This window comes from Anomaloglossus baeobatrachus, chromosome 1, assembly GCF_048569485.1.
Source record: "Anomaloglossus baeobatrachus isolate aAnoBae1 chromosome 1, aAnoBae1.hap1, whole genome shotgun sequence".
NCBI lineage: Eukaryota > Metazoa > Chordata > Amphibia > Anura > Aromobatidae > Anomaloglossus > Anomaloglossus baeobatrachus.
The window spans coordinates 151,930,757-151,945,412 of NC_134353.1; the positions used below are offsets into that span (position 1 = coordinate 151,930,757).

The 14,656-nt window shown below is 54.6% G+C and overlaps 1 protein-coding gene across 1 annotated transcript in view; it reads left to right on the plus strand.

The window, feature by feature from the left end:
* Positions 1 to 3,713: 3,713 nt before the first annotated feature.
* CFAP97 (cilia and flagella associated protein 97) overlaps positions 3,714 to 14,656 on the plus strand; it is an 86,548-nt gene continuing 75,605 nt past the window's right edge. Inside the window, exon 1 of the mRNA XM_075334612.1 lies at positions 3,714 to 3,741. The gene's annotated coding sequence lies outside the window, so the exon portion shown is untranslated. The remainder of the gene's footprint in view (positions 3,742 to 14,656) is intronic.

The following is a 14,656-nucleotide window of genomic DNA, read 5'->3' on the forward strand; positions in this document are numbered from 1 at the left end:
GTAAAAATATTATGTTGAAGTATATACTTAATTCCATCCAACATAATTTTTTTCTTGTGATCCAACAGGGTGAGGTCTAGACTCAAAAAGTGGTCAACTGCTTTCAACATTCAACACCATGTTGTGGTTAATATTGGAGTAGAGTGAGCTGACATCCAAAGTACAGGACAAGGATCCTGCGGGGATCCTCCGCTCACTTAGCTCCAAAATGAGTTGTGATGAGTGCCTAAGGGATAAGAGTAACTCAATAACATACTTCTGAAGAAAAAAATCAATGTAATACATTGGCTGTAGTAGATCTTCGGGGGGGAGGGGGGGATTCTTATTCAGAATACTAAGAGTGGAGGCTTCCTTAATTAGTGTGCAATAATTGATAAAATTAGTAACCTAAGGGTCAGAGGATCATTTTTCATAATAGTCACTGTCACTCAAAATCCTGTTTGCCTCCTGAATATAAGCAGACTTGTCTAACAAAACTATTCCCTCACCTTTGACAGCATTCCTTGTAACAAGTCTGGGGTTTTGTTAAAAAGATTTCAATGTCAATTTTAGGGGGAATGTTAAATTGTCCCTAGTTTTGATGTCCAAATTAGAGAGGGCTCTCATATCTTTTTGGACCAGATGGTTAAACGTTTCCAAATGGCTACCCCTATGATGGACAAGATGAAAAAATGAGAGCCCCTTGACTTCTACATGTTTGTAGGCATTGATGGCCCCACTAACATTTCCATCTTTTGGGAGTGGGTTATCGTTGTAATGTCCTTTTTGGCTTTTTGCTTTTCTATAAGTAAAAAATGTCTGCTGAGAGTAAGTTTTCTTATGAAATCATTTACATCTAAAAATAGTTGAAAATTATTGTACGGAGCCGAAGGGCAAAAAGACCGTGCCTTATTGAGTAATTCTCTTTCGCTTTCACAAAGAACGTGACTTGAAAGGTTGAACATCCTCATTTTCTGTTCTTCTTGGGGGATTTCCCCAAGTGGAATTCTAAATCGTTTTCCCCATTTCTTGTGGCCCCTTCCCCTTGAATCTATTTTTCTTTTTGAACATCTGTGAATGACTTCCCGATGGACTACTAGAAAAAAACAAGTAATTTTGTTTTTTTGGGGGGCTGGCATCGGGGTATTGAAAGCTGTTTGACCTATAGGGATTTCTTGGGAATTAACATTGAGGACAGGCTCACTGCCAATCGTTTCAGCTCTTCATGGAAATGTAATGCTCATCTGGTCATGGCAAACATCAGTTGGAACCAGTTTATTACCCCTCTTGAGGTTCTGATGTAAGCATAATGGTGTCATTTGTAGTATCCAAAATAACAGAATGAGAATGAACCGTAACGAAGGACAACTCATCATTATGTTTCAAATTAAGGGAAAACTCCCTTTGCGATATAGAGTTGCTATGCACATGTTGGTATTTGTTGTTCGCGATTTTGTGTAAGAGTTTTCATGTGGATAGAGGCACGTATTTCTGATTCATTAATTTTTGGGGGTAAGAGGTTATTTACTCCAAGGCCGAGTTTGTTACCCAAACGACTGTCATTATAAACCTTAGTGAAGGCTGCTAAGCTTCTAAGTAGTTGGTTATTTCCCTGAGAAAAGGCCATGTCTCACTAAGCAACATCGCTAGCAACATCACTGCTGAGACACGACTTTTGTGATGTAGCAGCGATGTTGCTGTGTGTGACATCCAGAAACAACCTGGCCCCTGCTGTGAGGTCGCTGGTTGTTGCTGAATGTCCTGGACCATTTTTTAGTTGTTGCTCTCCTGCTGTGAAGCGCACATCGCTGTGTGTGACAGCGAGAGAGCAACAACTAAATGTGCAGGCAGCAGGAGCCGGCTTCTGCGGACGCTGGTAACCACGGTAAACATCGGGTAACCAAGAAGCCCTTCCCTTGGTTACCCGATATTTACCTTCGTTACCAGCATCCGCCGCTCTCACACTGCCAGTGCCGGCTCCATGCTCTCTGCACACGTAGCAGAGTACACATCGGGTAATTAACCCGATGTGTACTGTGGCTAGGTGTGCAGGGAGCCAGCGCTAAGCGGTGTGCGCTGGTAACCAAGGTAAATATCGGGTTGGTTACTCGATATTTACCTTAGTTACCAAGCACAGCATCGCTTCCACGCGTCGCTGCTGGCTGGGGGCTGGTCACTGGTTGCTGGTGAGATCTGCCTGTGTGACAGCTCACCAGCAACCCGTGTAGCGACGCTCCAGCGATCTCTGACAAGTCAGGTTGCTGGTGGGATCGCTGGAGCGTCGCTTAGTGTGACGGTACCTAAAGGCTCACTCTGAGCTGAAACAACAGATATATTGTGTTTCCCTGAGCCTATATTGCAATAAAAGCACATGCAAAACAAATAATTCTTTTTTTTTCTCATTGGGTGCCAAAGTTCCTTTCTCTATTTAAATTTTATTACTTCAGAGCACCACTCTGGTCAGGTGTCCTGGAAGTCCAGGCACGGCTGTAACCCACCACCCTTTTTTTTTTCAAAGAAGAATCCAGCTGTAACTGGAGACGAAGATGGCCTAATGTGCCCCTTCACTAAACTCTCTCCTATGTACTCTTTGGAACTGATCTCTCAGGAACAGATAAATAATAGAGTTTAAACTTAGGCAATTTTGCCCCTGGGATCAACCGTATGGTGCAGTTGTAAAGCCTATTGGAGTGTCCCTTTTGCCACAGACAAAAATAGACTCCACCTCTTTTTAGTGGAGTGTTGGTTCTCCCCCCACGGGATGTCCCTCCAAGCTGCAAGGGACTTCTAAAGGTAATATAGATACAGAAACCCCCTTCCCAGATTTTTTAGAGTCATGGGTCCTTTGTCAAATGCCAATATGTATTAGCATGTGCATAGCACACTCTAAAGAAGGAGAGGTCTAATACATAACCAACACCTCCTTTACGCTCTCAGACAACCCCTGGAAAAACTGGCTTTTCAGGGCAGAGTCATTCCACTGTGTGTCCGTGGATCAGTGCTGGAATTCAGTGCTATAATCCTCTGCAGGCCGATTCCCTTCTGTAGGCAAGGAAAAGGCCCACGATTGTGGGTCCCATCTTAAAAAAGAGACAATAATTCCATCCTGCTGTTCCTCACCACCAGAGGAGTGGGGATATAAATAAATATAAAAAATAAAATACATCTTACATGCCTCTCTGAAAGTAGCAAACCGGCTGTGCTACCCTCAAAATCTTTCCGGGACAGGCGGATTGCACTGATGTGGTGAACTGAGCTTGGTACTCTACCGCTCCTTTTAACTCTAGAACGCATACCTGGGGCCTCGCAGGCCTGCTAGGTCATTTGTTTTCTATGGTAGATTGTTATGCTTGCGCGTTCTAGGGTTAATTCAGCCACCTGAAGAGACAAGATCTACAATTGTCTTGCTAGTGCAGCAACCGGGTCCATGCTGAAATGTAGTGAAAGTGAGGGGAGTTATAATGTCACATGACTGCAGGATATCGAGACATACTCCTATACTGATATATATATATATATATATATATCTATATATATAATTGCCTTATTCTGTCTGTCTGTCTGTCTGTCTGTCTGTCTGTCTGTCTGTCATGCTCCGAAATTGTGTCCTTACGGTGACACAAAGCTGATTGGCCGCTGGGCTCGCCATGGCCCCGCCCCCCCACACGGATTGGCCTCTCGCCCCGGCTCTCTGCAGGCCCCGCCCCCCTCACGCAATGCACGCTCGCTGTGGCCCAACTGACACGGGGCTCCGATTCCCAGGTGAGTACACACACACACACATCAGATCACACTCACTCTCACACACACCTCACACATCACATCCACACACTCACAACATCCTGGGATATCGCTTGCTTCTACACCGGCTCCGTCAGGATCCCGGCAGCGCCAGACATAACCTTGCGATGCTGGGATATTCACGGAGGCCGTGAACGCTGGTAACCATTATACACATCGGGTAACTAAGGTCCCTTAGTTACCCGATGTGTATCATAGTTACCAGTGTACACCGGCTCACACTCACTCTCACACACACCTCACACACACATCACATCGCATCCACACATCAAGGTCCTGCAGCTGCGGAACATACATAACATAACAGCACACACACACACACAAATCAGATCACACTCACTCACACACACACATCACATCGCATCCACATACTCACAACATCCTGGGATATCGCTTGCTTCTCGGCGGCGATATTGTGCTGTGAGCTTCCAGGACCTGACGGAGGATCACATGGCCAGAAGCATGTGATATCCCCGGATGTTGTGAGTGTCAGCGCGTATGTGCAATATCGTCAGTGTCTGTGTGTGTGAGTGTATGCGATCGGGTGTGTGTGAGTGGATGCGATCGGTTGTGTGTGTGAGTGGATGCGATCGGTTGTGTGTGTGAGTGGATGCGATCGGTTGTGTGGGTGAGTGGATGCGATCAGTTGTGTGGGTGAGTGGATGCGATCGGTTGTGTGGGTGAGTGGATGCGATCGGGTGTGGGTGAGTGTCGGCAGAGGAGCACGGCGTGCTGGAGGAGGCTGGGAGCAGAGAGGCTGATCTTGGGGAAGGCTGGGAGGGGGAGGCTGATGCTGAGGGAGGCTGGAAGGAGAGAGGCTGAGCAAACGTGCTCCATCCGCCATACTGCGCACTCCCCATCGTGCTGCATCCCCCATGCTGCGCACTCCCAAACGTGGTCCATCCGCCATGCTGCGCACTCCCAAACGTGGTCCATCCGCCATGCTGCGCACTCCCAAACGTGGTCCATCCGCCATGCTGCGCACTCCCAAACGTGCTCCATCTGCCATACTGCGCACTCCCAAACGTGCTCCATCCGCCATACTGCGCACTCCCCATCGTGCACCATCCGGCATGCTGCGCACTCCCAAGCGGATGGAGCATGATGGGGGGTGCGCAGCATGGCGGATGGAGCACGTTTGGGAGTGCGCAGCATGGCGGATGGAGCACGTTTGGGAGTGCGCAGCATGACGGATGGAGCACGTTTGGGAGTGCGCAGCATGACGGATGGAGCACGTTTGGGAGTGCGCAGCATGCCGGATGGTGCACGATGGGGAGTGCGCAGTATGGCGGATGGAGCACGTTTGGGAGTGCGCAGTATGGCAGATGGAGCACGTTTGGGAGTGCGCAGCATGGCGGATGGAGCACGTTTGGGAGTGCGCAGCATGGCGGATGGACCACGTTTGGGAGTGCGCAGCATGGCGGATGGAGCACGTTTGGGAGTGCGCAGCATGGCGGATGGAGCACGTTTGGGAGTGCGCAGCATGGCGGATGGAGCACGTTTGGGAGTGCGCAGCATGGCGGATGGAGCACGTTTGGGAGTGCGCAGCATGCCGGATGGTGCACGATGGGGAGTGCGCAGTATGGCGGATGGAGCACGTTTGGGAGTGCGCAGCATGGCGGATGGAGCACGTTTGGGAGTGCGCAGCATGGCGGATGGAGCACGTTTGGGAGTGCGCAGCATGGCGGGTGGAGCACGTTTGGGAGTGCGCAGCATGGCGGATGGAGCATGATAGGGGGTGCGCAGCATGGCGGATGGAGCACGTTTGGGAGTGCGCAGCATGGCGGATGGAGCACGTTTGGGAGTGTGCAGCATGGCGGATAGAGCACGATGGGGAGTGCGCAGCATGGCGGATGGAGCACGTTTGGGAGTGCGCAGCATGGGGGATGCAGCACGATGGGGAGTGCGCAGTATGGCGGATGGAGCACGTTTGGGAGTGCGCAGCATGGCGGATGGACCACGTTTGGGAGTGCGCAGCATGGCGGATGGAGCACGTTTGGGAGTGCGCAGCATGGGGGATGCAGCACGATGGGGGGTGCGCAGCATGGGGGATGGAGCACGATGGGAGGTGTACACCTCCCCCCAACACACACACGCGCACTGCACAACACACACACACTAGGAATCACAAACAACGCCCTACACAGACACCCACACACACAGACAACGCTGCACACACAAATATACGCACATACTGCACAACACACACATTGCTCAAAACATACCTCCCCCCAAAACACACCACACCCACACAAACCGCACAACACACACACACACAACGCTACAGACACACAGCGCTCCACAAACAACGCAACACACGCAACACACATACAACACCGCTCTCACCCCCCGCGACACTCAGAACATGTACAGCGCCCTACACAAACACTTGGTAACTACACACAACAACATCTATATATATATATATATATATATATATAACAAAAATCATACATGAACTACACAATACGTAAATTCTAGAATACCCGATGCGTAGAATCGGGCCACCTTCTAGTATATATATATGCTCCTATACTGTCTTTCATGCTAGGGGACTCAAGGCTATCTTTGATTGCCCCTGAAGATTGAAACGCTGGGGTCCTGTACCTTATTATTCTCCTGATTAGATCTAATCTATTACCCCAACCAACCTCAGGGAAGAAAGGGGTAGAAGTGTGATGGAAACACAGATTAAGACAGTCAGGGGAAAACCAAAACTCAGATACACTGCAAACTCACAGGAATAAACAATAAGAGACAAATGAGAAAAGCAAGAGCTGGAAGGCAGCACCAAAAGCACAACAATGGTTAACATCACAACCGCTCACAGCAACTATGCACAACAACCACCAGTAAGTCTGGATCACACAACCTCACAGACCATTATGGGTAACCTATCTATAGTCATTAATGGAATAGTCATTAATGGAATAGTCCAGGCAGCATATACAGGAGGGGAGCAAATACAGGAGGGGAGCATATACAGTCCAGGCAGCATATACAGGAGTGGAGCAAATGTGACTGACTCCCCAACAACATGTGATCAAAGAGACTAATAAGCAGCCCAGCAGAGATTAACTCTTGCTAGCCTGCATAGTCTGTGAGTCAACACCCGCATCTCCCTGTGCTGATCATAGATGTCAGAGAAGTCAGCAGGTTGTCTGCCAGAATCTGTAGTTTTCACAGATACTGATACCTCTACGACAGTTGGCGATGCCTGCAAAAATCTCCTTGTGACAGGTAACCTTCTGTTCAGAAGAAACACGTTTTTCTTTTACATGATATTAATGGCTGGTGTGGCTTCTTGTTTTCTACTAAAGAAGAGATTCCACTAGGATGCACTGTGGGAAGCAGCAAAGCTGGGAGAGGCTATGGGCAACGTTCTACTAGAAAACATGTTTGTGAATGTTGGGGTTCATGCATTAAGTGCTTGGTGTAGGCATTGGTCAATTTCTGCAAAAAGATGCTGCCATCCACACTGCAAAGATTAGTAAAAAAGATTAACAGCAGCTCATTTATTCTGCCACAACTCTTAAGTTGTTGGATTCACAAAATGTTTATTATTTTCTGAATTCCCATAACTTTTTAGGTTTCATTAATAGAACCTGTTGTCACATGGTGTCTGGCTCAAAACCCACCGAATGTCAGGACTACTTCTGACACTGTTCACACAGTGGAGTCAGACACGATACTGCTTCTGCATTGCACAGACAGGCTCGGGCATCGACCACATGTGCTCTTTTTAGTAATCATATGGAAGAGAAAAGAAAAACAAGGGGAGCACGATGAGAAGACCCCGTGAAATGATTGATGTAAAATAAACTATTTCTTCTGCTCACCTAGAGGAGTTATGCGCCCCCGCACAACCCCAGTTAAAGCCGAACCTTACAAGAGAGAGGTTCCAGCTGTCCTCTTACTGAACGCTGTGGCTGCAGCAGTGCAGTGTGCTCAGTCCGGGTCACGTGATCACACTCCGCAGCACTTCACCAGGTCCTGCTGTCTCTGTGCTGTTACGCCCGGTCTCCAGCAACTTCAATCCTGTTTGGCTCCACAAACTCCTTCCCTCAGAGCAGCTTCTGCCAAACTTCCCACAAAGGGGAATATGTACAGGGAAACAAAAGGATCGGTCTAGAGGAGCGCTAATGAAGGGAAGAAGAAGAATTCACATGTCTATAAAGGGACCACTAATAATAAAAAGGTTTGAATTTTAAAATAATTGGAATTCTCCTTCTTCCCTTCATTAGCGTTCCTTTAGACTGATCCTTTTGTTTCCTTGTTAGTAATCAGGCTTGCAGGAGTTAATTTTTGCAAGCCTGTGGATTACTGCTTGAGTCACATGTTGCAGGAGAGCTATGACGTCGCATCCACCCTTTTTAAGATGGTAGGGCCTGGTCCCCCATGCCGATGATAGCTTTATGCGATCTTGGTCCTTGTGCTTTCATATCCAGTTGATGGTGAACTTCTGTGTGCTGTTTGGTGTGTTATGTAACTACTGTTGTTGTCTGATTATTTCCTCCCATCCTTTAGTTTACTCCTGATAACGTAGTATCTAAACCTGTCAGCGATTGCTGTGAGTTTGAATTTTTTTTTTGCCCCGTCTGTTTATTTTTGTAGAATGAATCATTCCTGTCCCAGCCCTCTCCTGGGTGGAGGGGAGCAACTAGACCATGGTTATTCAGGAGCTAGGGTAAGGAAGGCGGCCCAAACATCACCACCTTCAAGTATATCTTTGGGAATAAGGTCAGCAATGCATTTTAGGCTCCCATGTTCCTAGTGATCCTGTCACACCCCGTGACACCTGTCAGCACAATTTTGTAATGTAAGGTAAATATATGGTTGTAATGATGCTGTTATACTGATTCCATTCATACTATTCATACCTTTGGGAAGAAATCCACTTTGTGGTTCTTCTTTAATCAGCATTTGAAGTTTTCTGCTAATTAGATTTTGGTGTACAGGGGCTGTACAGTCCACTGGGTCTTCCCCTCCCAGTCTTTGATTCTCCGGCTCATCCGCCTGCCTCCGGTCTGTGAATGACAGGTGACTGCTGAGATTTCAAACAGAGGAGACCGGTCATTCACAGACTGGAAAATAAGCAAAACAAGGGACAAATACCCCGAAACAGCTGTCTGTGGATGGATACCATGTTTTGGTATAGGCGGTTTCCTTGACTGGAGACTGCCTTTCCCGTGGTTGTTCCTTCCCGGTGAAAGACCTGGCTAGTTTCCTGCCAGCGTTGAGAAACATGTGATGGTGTCTCTGCGGCATTCTTGTTTTGCATATTTCCCAGGGGGCCTTGTTCTAGTGTCACTGCGTTGAGAAACACGTGATGGTGTCTCCGCAGTGTTGGATGTTGATCTCCCCAAGGTCAATCATCCTTACCTATGTATTCACAGACTGGAGGCAAGCAAATAATTTTATTGCCGTTGATATTGTTGTCACGATACCACTATATTATATGATCACTGTATGCAGGGCCGTATTTACCATTAGGCACCCGTGGTCCGATGCCTGGGGTGGCAGGTTGCGGGGGGCGGCACCTTCTGGCAGCAAAAAAAAAAAAATTTTTTTTTTTTCTTTACTTTTTTTTTTTTTTTACAGATCCTCTCCCCCTCCGTTAGACAGTCGATTAAATCCGCTGTTTTTTCAGAGGGGGGAGGGGGGAAGAGGCGCATTTCCATTTATTTGTGTCCGCGTCAATTAAGACGCGAATGCAAACAAACTGCAGCCGCCGAGCACAGGGAGCTGATTGACCCCATAACTGCCGGCGCCTGCACTTCCGGGGTCCCATGCGCGCGAAAATCAGCTCCTTCCTCTGTTCTGCGTCCACTGCTGTGTGGAAATCACGTGCAGAGCTCACAGCAGGACGCCGCGATGGAAGTCGGTGTCAGAAGAGGATACTCACGTGAGCCAGGAAGATGGCGGCGGGCACTGGATCAGGTAAATGCTCGCAGAGCTGAAGATTCATAAGGAGCGTGGGGGTGTCTCTAATGCAGACCGGAGATCTGCGCATGCGAGGGGGGGGGAGGCAGAGGCTTATACTGGGGGGAGGCTGGAGGGAAGCAGAGGCTGATACTGGGGGGAGGCTGGAGGGAGGCAGAGGCTGATACTGGGGGGAGGTTGGAGGGAGGCAGAGTCTGATACTGGGGGGAGGCTGGAGGGAGGCAGAGGCTGGTACTGGGGGAAGGCTGGAGGGAGGCAGAGGTTGGACGGAGGCAGAGGCTGATACCGAGGGGAGGCTGGAGGGAGGCAGAGGCTGAAACTGGGGGGAGGCTGGAGGGAGGCAGAGGCTGATACTGGGGGAAGGCTGGAGGGAGGCAGAGGCTGATACTGGGGGGAGGCTGGAGGGAGGCAGAGGTTGGGGGGAGGCAGAAGCTGATACTGAGGGGAGGCTGGAGGGAGGTAGAGGCTGATACTGGGGGGAGGCTAGAGGGAGTCAGAGGCTGATACTGGGGGGGAGGATGGAGGGAGGCAGAGGCTTATACTGGGGGGGAGGCTGGAGGGAGGCAGAGGCTGATACTGGGGGGGAGGCTGGAGGGAGGCAGAGGCTGATACTGGGGGGGAGGCTGGAGGGAGGCAGAGGCTGATACTGGGGGGAGGCTGGAGGGAGGCAGAGGCTGATACTGGGGGAGGCAGGAGGGAGACAGAGCCTGATACTGGGGGGAGGCTGGAGGGAGGCAGAGGCTGATATTGGGGGGAGGCTGGAGGGAGGCAGAGGCTGATACTGGAGGGAGGCAGAGGCTGATACTGGGGGGAGGCTGGAGGGAGGCAGATACTGGGGGGAGTCTGGAGGGAGGCAGAGACTGATACTGGGGGAGGCTGGAGGGAGGCTGAGGCTGAGACTGGGGGGAGGCTGGAGGGAGGCTGAGACTGGGGTGAGGCTGGAGGGAGGCTGAGACTGGTGGGAGGCTGGCTGAGACTGGGGGGAGGCTGGAGGGAGGCTGAGGCTGGGGGGAGGCTGGAGGGAGGCTGAGGCTGGAAGGGAGGCTGGAGGGAGGCTGAGACTGGGGAGAGGCTGGAGGGAGGCTGAGACTGGAGGGAGGCTGGAGGGAGGCTGAGACTGGGGGGAGGCTGGAGGGAGGCTGAGGCTGGGGAGAGGCTGGAGGGAGGCTGAGGCTGGGGGGGAGGCTGAGACTGGGGGGAGGCTGGAGGGAGGCTGAGACTGGGGGGAGGCTGGAGGGAGGCAGAGGCTGAGACTGGGGGGGAGGCTGGAGGGAGGCTGAGGCTGGTACTGGGGGAAGGCTGGAGGGAGGCAGAGGTTGGACGGAGGCAGAGGCTGATACTGAGGGGAGGCTTGAGGGTGGCAGAGGCTGAAACTGGGGGGAGGCTGGAGGGAGGCAGAGGCTGATACTGGGGGAGGCTGGAGGGAGGCAGAGGCTGATACTGGGGGGAGGCTGGAGGGAGGCAGAGGTTGGGGGGAGGCAGAAGCTGATACTGGGGGGAGGCTGGAGGAAGGTAGAGGCTGATACTGGGGGGAGGCTGGAGGGAGTCAGAGGCTGATACTGGGGGGGAGGCTGGAGGGAGGCAAAGGCTGATACTGGGGGGAGGCTGGAGGGAGGCAGAGGCTGATACTGGGGGGGAGGCTGGAGGGAGGCAGAGGCTGATACTGGGGGAGGCTGGAGGGAGGCAGAGGCTGATGCTGGGGGAGGCAGGAGGGAGACAGAGCCTGATACTGGGGGGAGGCTGGAGGGAGGCAGAGGCTGATATTGGGGGGAGGCTGGAGGGAGGCAGAGGCTGATACTGGAGGGAGGCAGAGGCTGATACTGGGGGGAGGCTGAGGCTGGTACTGGGGGAAGGCTGGAGGGAGGCAGAGGTTGAACGGAGGCAGAGGCTGATACTGAGGGGAGGCTTGAGGGTGGCAGAGGCTGAAACTGGGGGGAGGCTGGAGGGAGGCAGAGGCTGATACTGGGGGAGGCTGGAGGGAGGCAGAGGCTGATACTGGGGGGAGGCTGGAGGGAGGCAGAGGCTGATACTGGGGGGAGGCTGGAGGGAGTCAGAGGCTGATACTGGGGGGGAGGCTGGAGGGAGGCAGAGGCTGATACTGGGGGGAGGCAGAGGCTGATACTGGGGGGGGGGCTGGAGGGAGGCAGAGGCTGATACTGGGGGGGAGGCTGGAGGGAGGCAGAGGCTGATACTGGGGGGGAGGCTGGAGGGAGGCAGAGGCTGATACTGGGGGAGGCTGGAGGGAGGCAGAGGCTGATGCTGGGGGAGGCAGGAGGGAGACAGAGCCTGATACTGGGGGGAGGCTGGAGGGAGGCAGAGGCTGATATTGGGGGGAGGCTGGAGGGAGGCAGAGGCTGATACTGGAGGGAGTCTGGAGGGAGGCAGAGGCTGATACTGGGGGGAGGCTGGAGGGAGGCAGAGGCTGGTACTGGGGGAAGGCTGGAGGGAGGCAGAGGTTGGACGGAGGCAGAGGCTGATACTGGGGGGAGGCTGGAGGGAGGCAGATACTGGGGGGAGTCTGGAGGGAGGCAGAGATTGATACTGGGGGGAGGCTGGAGGGAGGCTGAGGCTGAGACTGGGGGGAGGCTGGAGGGAGGCTGAGACTGGGGTGAGGCTGGAGGGAGGCTGAGACTGGTGGGAGGCTGGCTGAGACTGGGGGGAGGCTGGAGGGAGGCTGAGGCTGGGGGGAGGCTGGAGGGAGGCTGAGGCTGGGGGGGAGGCTGGAGGGAGGCTGAGACTGGGGGGAGGCTGGAGGGAGGCTGAGACTGGAGGGAGGCTGGAGGGAGGCTGAGACTGGGGGGAGGCTGGAGGGAGGCTGAGGCTGGGGAGAGGCTGGAGGGAGGCTGAGGCTGGGGGGGAGGCTGGAGGGAGGCTGAGACTGGGGGGAGGCTGGAGGGAGGCTGAGACTGGGGGGAGGCTGGAGGGAGGCTGAGGCTGGTACTGGGGGAAGGCTGGAGGGAGGCAGAGGTTGGACGGAGGCAGAGGCTGATACTGAGGGGAGGCTGGAGGGTGGCAGAGGCTGAAACTGGGGGGAGGCTGGAGGGAGGCAGAGGCTGATACTGGGGGGAGGCTGGAGGGAGGCAGAGGCTGATACTGGGGGGAGGCTGGAGGGAGGCAGAGGTTGGGGGGAGGCAGAAGCTGATACTGGTGGGAGGCTGGAGGGAGGTAGAGGCTGATACTGGGGGGAGGCTGGAGGGAGTCAGAGGCTGATACTGGGGGGGAGGCTGGAGGGAGGCAGAGGCTGATACTGGGGGGAGGCTGGAGGGAGGCAGAGGCTGATACTGGGGGGGAGGCTGGAGGGAGGCAGATACTGGGGGGGAGGCTGGAGGGAGGCAGAGGCTGATACTGGGGGGGAGGCTGGAGGGAGGCAGAGGCTGATACTGGAGGAGGCTGGAGGGAGGCAGAGGCTGATGCTGGGGGAGGCAGGAGGGAGACAGAGCCTGATACTGGGGGGAGGCTGGAGGGAGGCAGAGGCTGATATTGGGGGGAGGCTGGAGGGAGGCAGAGGCTGATACTGGAGGGAGGCAGAGGCTGATACTGGGGGGAGGCTGGAGGGAGGCAGATACTGGGGGGAGTCTGGAGGGAGGCAGAGACTGATACTGGGGGGAGGCTGGAGGGAGGCTGAGACTAGGGGGAGGCTGGAGGGAGGCTGAGACTGGGGTGCGGCTGGAGGGAGGCTGAGACTGGTGGGAGGCTGGAGGGAGGCTGAGACTGGGGGGAGGCTGGAGGGAGGCTGAGGCTGGGGGGAGGCTGGACGGAGGCTGAGGCTGGGGGGGAGGTTGGAGGGAGGCTGAGACTGGGGGGAGGCTGGAGGGAGGCTGAGACTGGAGGGAGGCTGGAGGGAGGCTGAGACTGGGGGGAGGCTCGAGGGAGGCTGAGGCTGGGGGGAGGCTGGAGGGAGGCTGAGGCTGGGGGGGAGGCTGGAGGGAGGCTGAGACTGGGGGGAGGCTGGAGGGAGGCTGAGACTGGGGGGAGGCTGGACGGAGGCAGAGGCTGAGACTGGGGGGAGGCTGGAGGGAGGCTGAGGCTGAGACTGGGGGGAGGCTGGAGGGAGGCTGAGGCTGACACTGGGGGGAGGCTGGAGGGAGGCTGAGCCTGGGGTGAGGCTGGAGGGAGGCTGAGACTGGGGGGAGGCTGGAGGGAGGCTGAGGCTGAGACTGGGGTGAGGCTGAGACTGGGGTGAGGCTGAGACTGGGGGGGAGGCTGAGACTTGGGGGGAGGCTGGAGGGAGGCTGAGACTGGGGGGAGGCTGGAGGGAGGCTGAGACTGGGGGGAGACTGGAGGGAGACTGAGGCGGAGACTGGGGGGAGGCTGGAGGGAGGCTGAGGCGGAGACTGGGGGGGAGGCTGGAGGGAGGCAGAGGCTGATACTGGGGGGGGAGGCTGGAGGGAGGCAGAGGCTGATACTGGGGGAGGCTGAAGGGAGGCAGAGGCTGATGCTGGGGGAGGCAGGAGGGAGACAGAGCCTGATACTGGGGGGAGGCTGGAGGGAGGCAGAGGCTGATATTGGGGGGAGGCTGGAGGGAGGCAGAGGCTGATACTGGAGGGAGGCAGAGGCTGATACTGGGGGGAGGCTGGAGGGAGGCAGATACTGGGGGGAGTCTGGAGGGAGGCTGCAACTAGGGGGAGGCTGGAGGGAGGCTGAGGCTGGGGAGAGGCTGGAGGGAGGCTGAGGCTGGGGGGGAGGCTGGAGGGAGGCTGAGACTGGGGGGAGGCTGGAGGGAGGCTGAGACTGGGGGGAGGCTGGAGGGAGGCAGAGGCTGAGACTGGGGGGGAGGCTGGAGGGAGGCTGAGGCTGGTACTGGGGGAAGGCTGGAGGGAGGCAGAGGTTGGACGGAGGCAGAGGCTGATACTGAGGGGAGGCTGGAGGGTGGCAGAGGCTGAAACTGGGGGGAGGCTGGAGGGAGGCAGAGGCTGATACTGGGGGGAGGCTG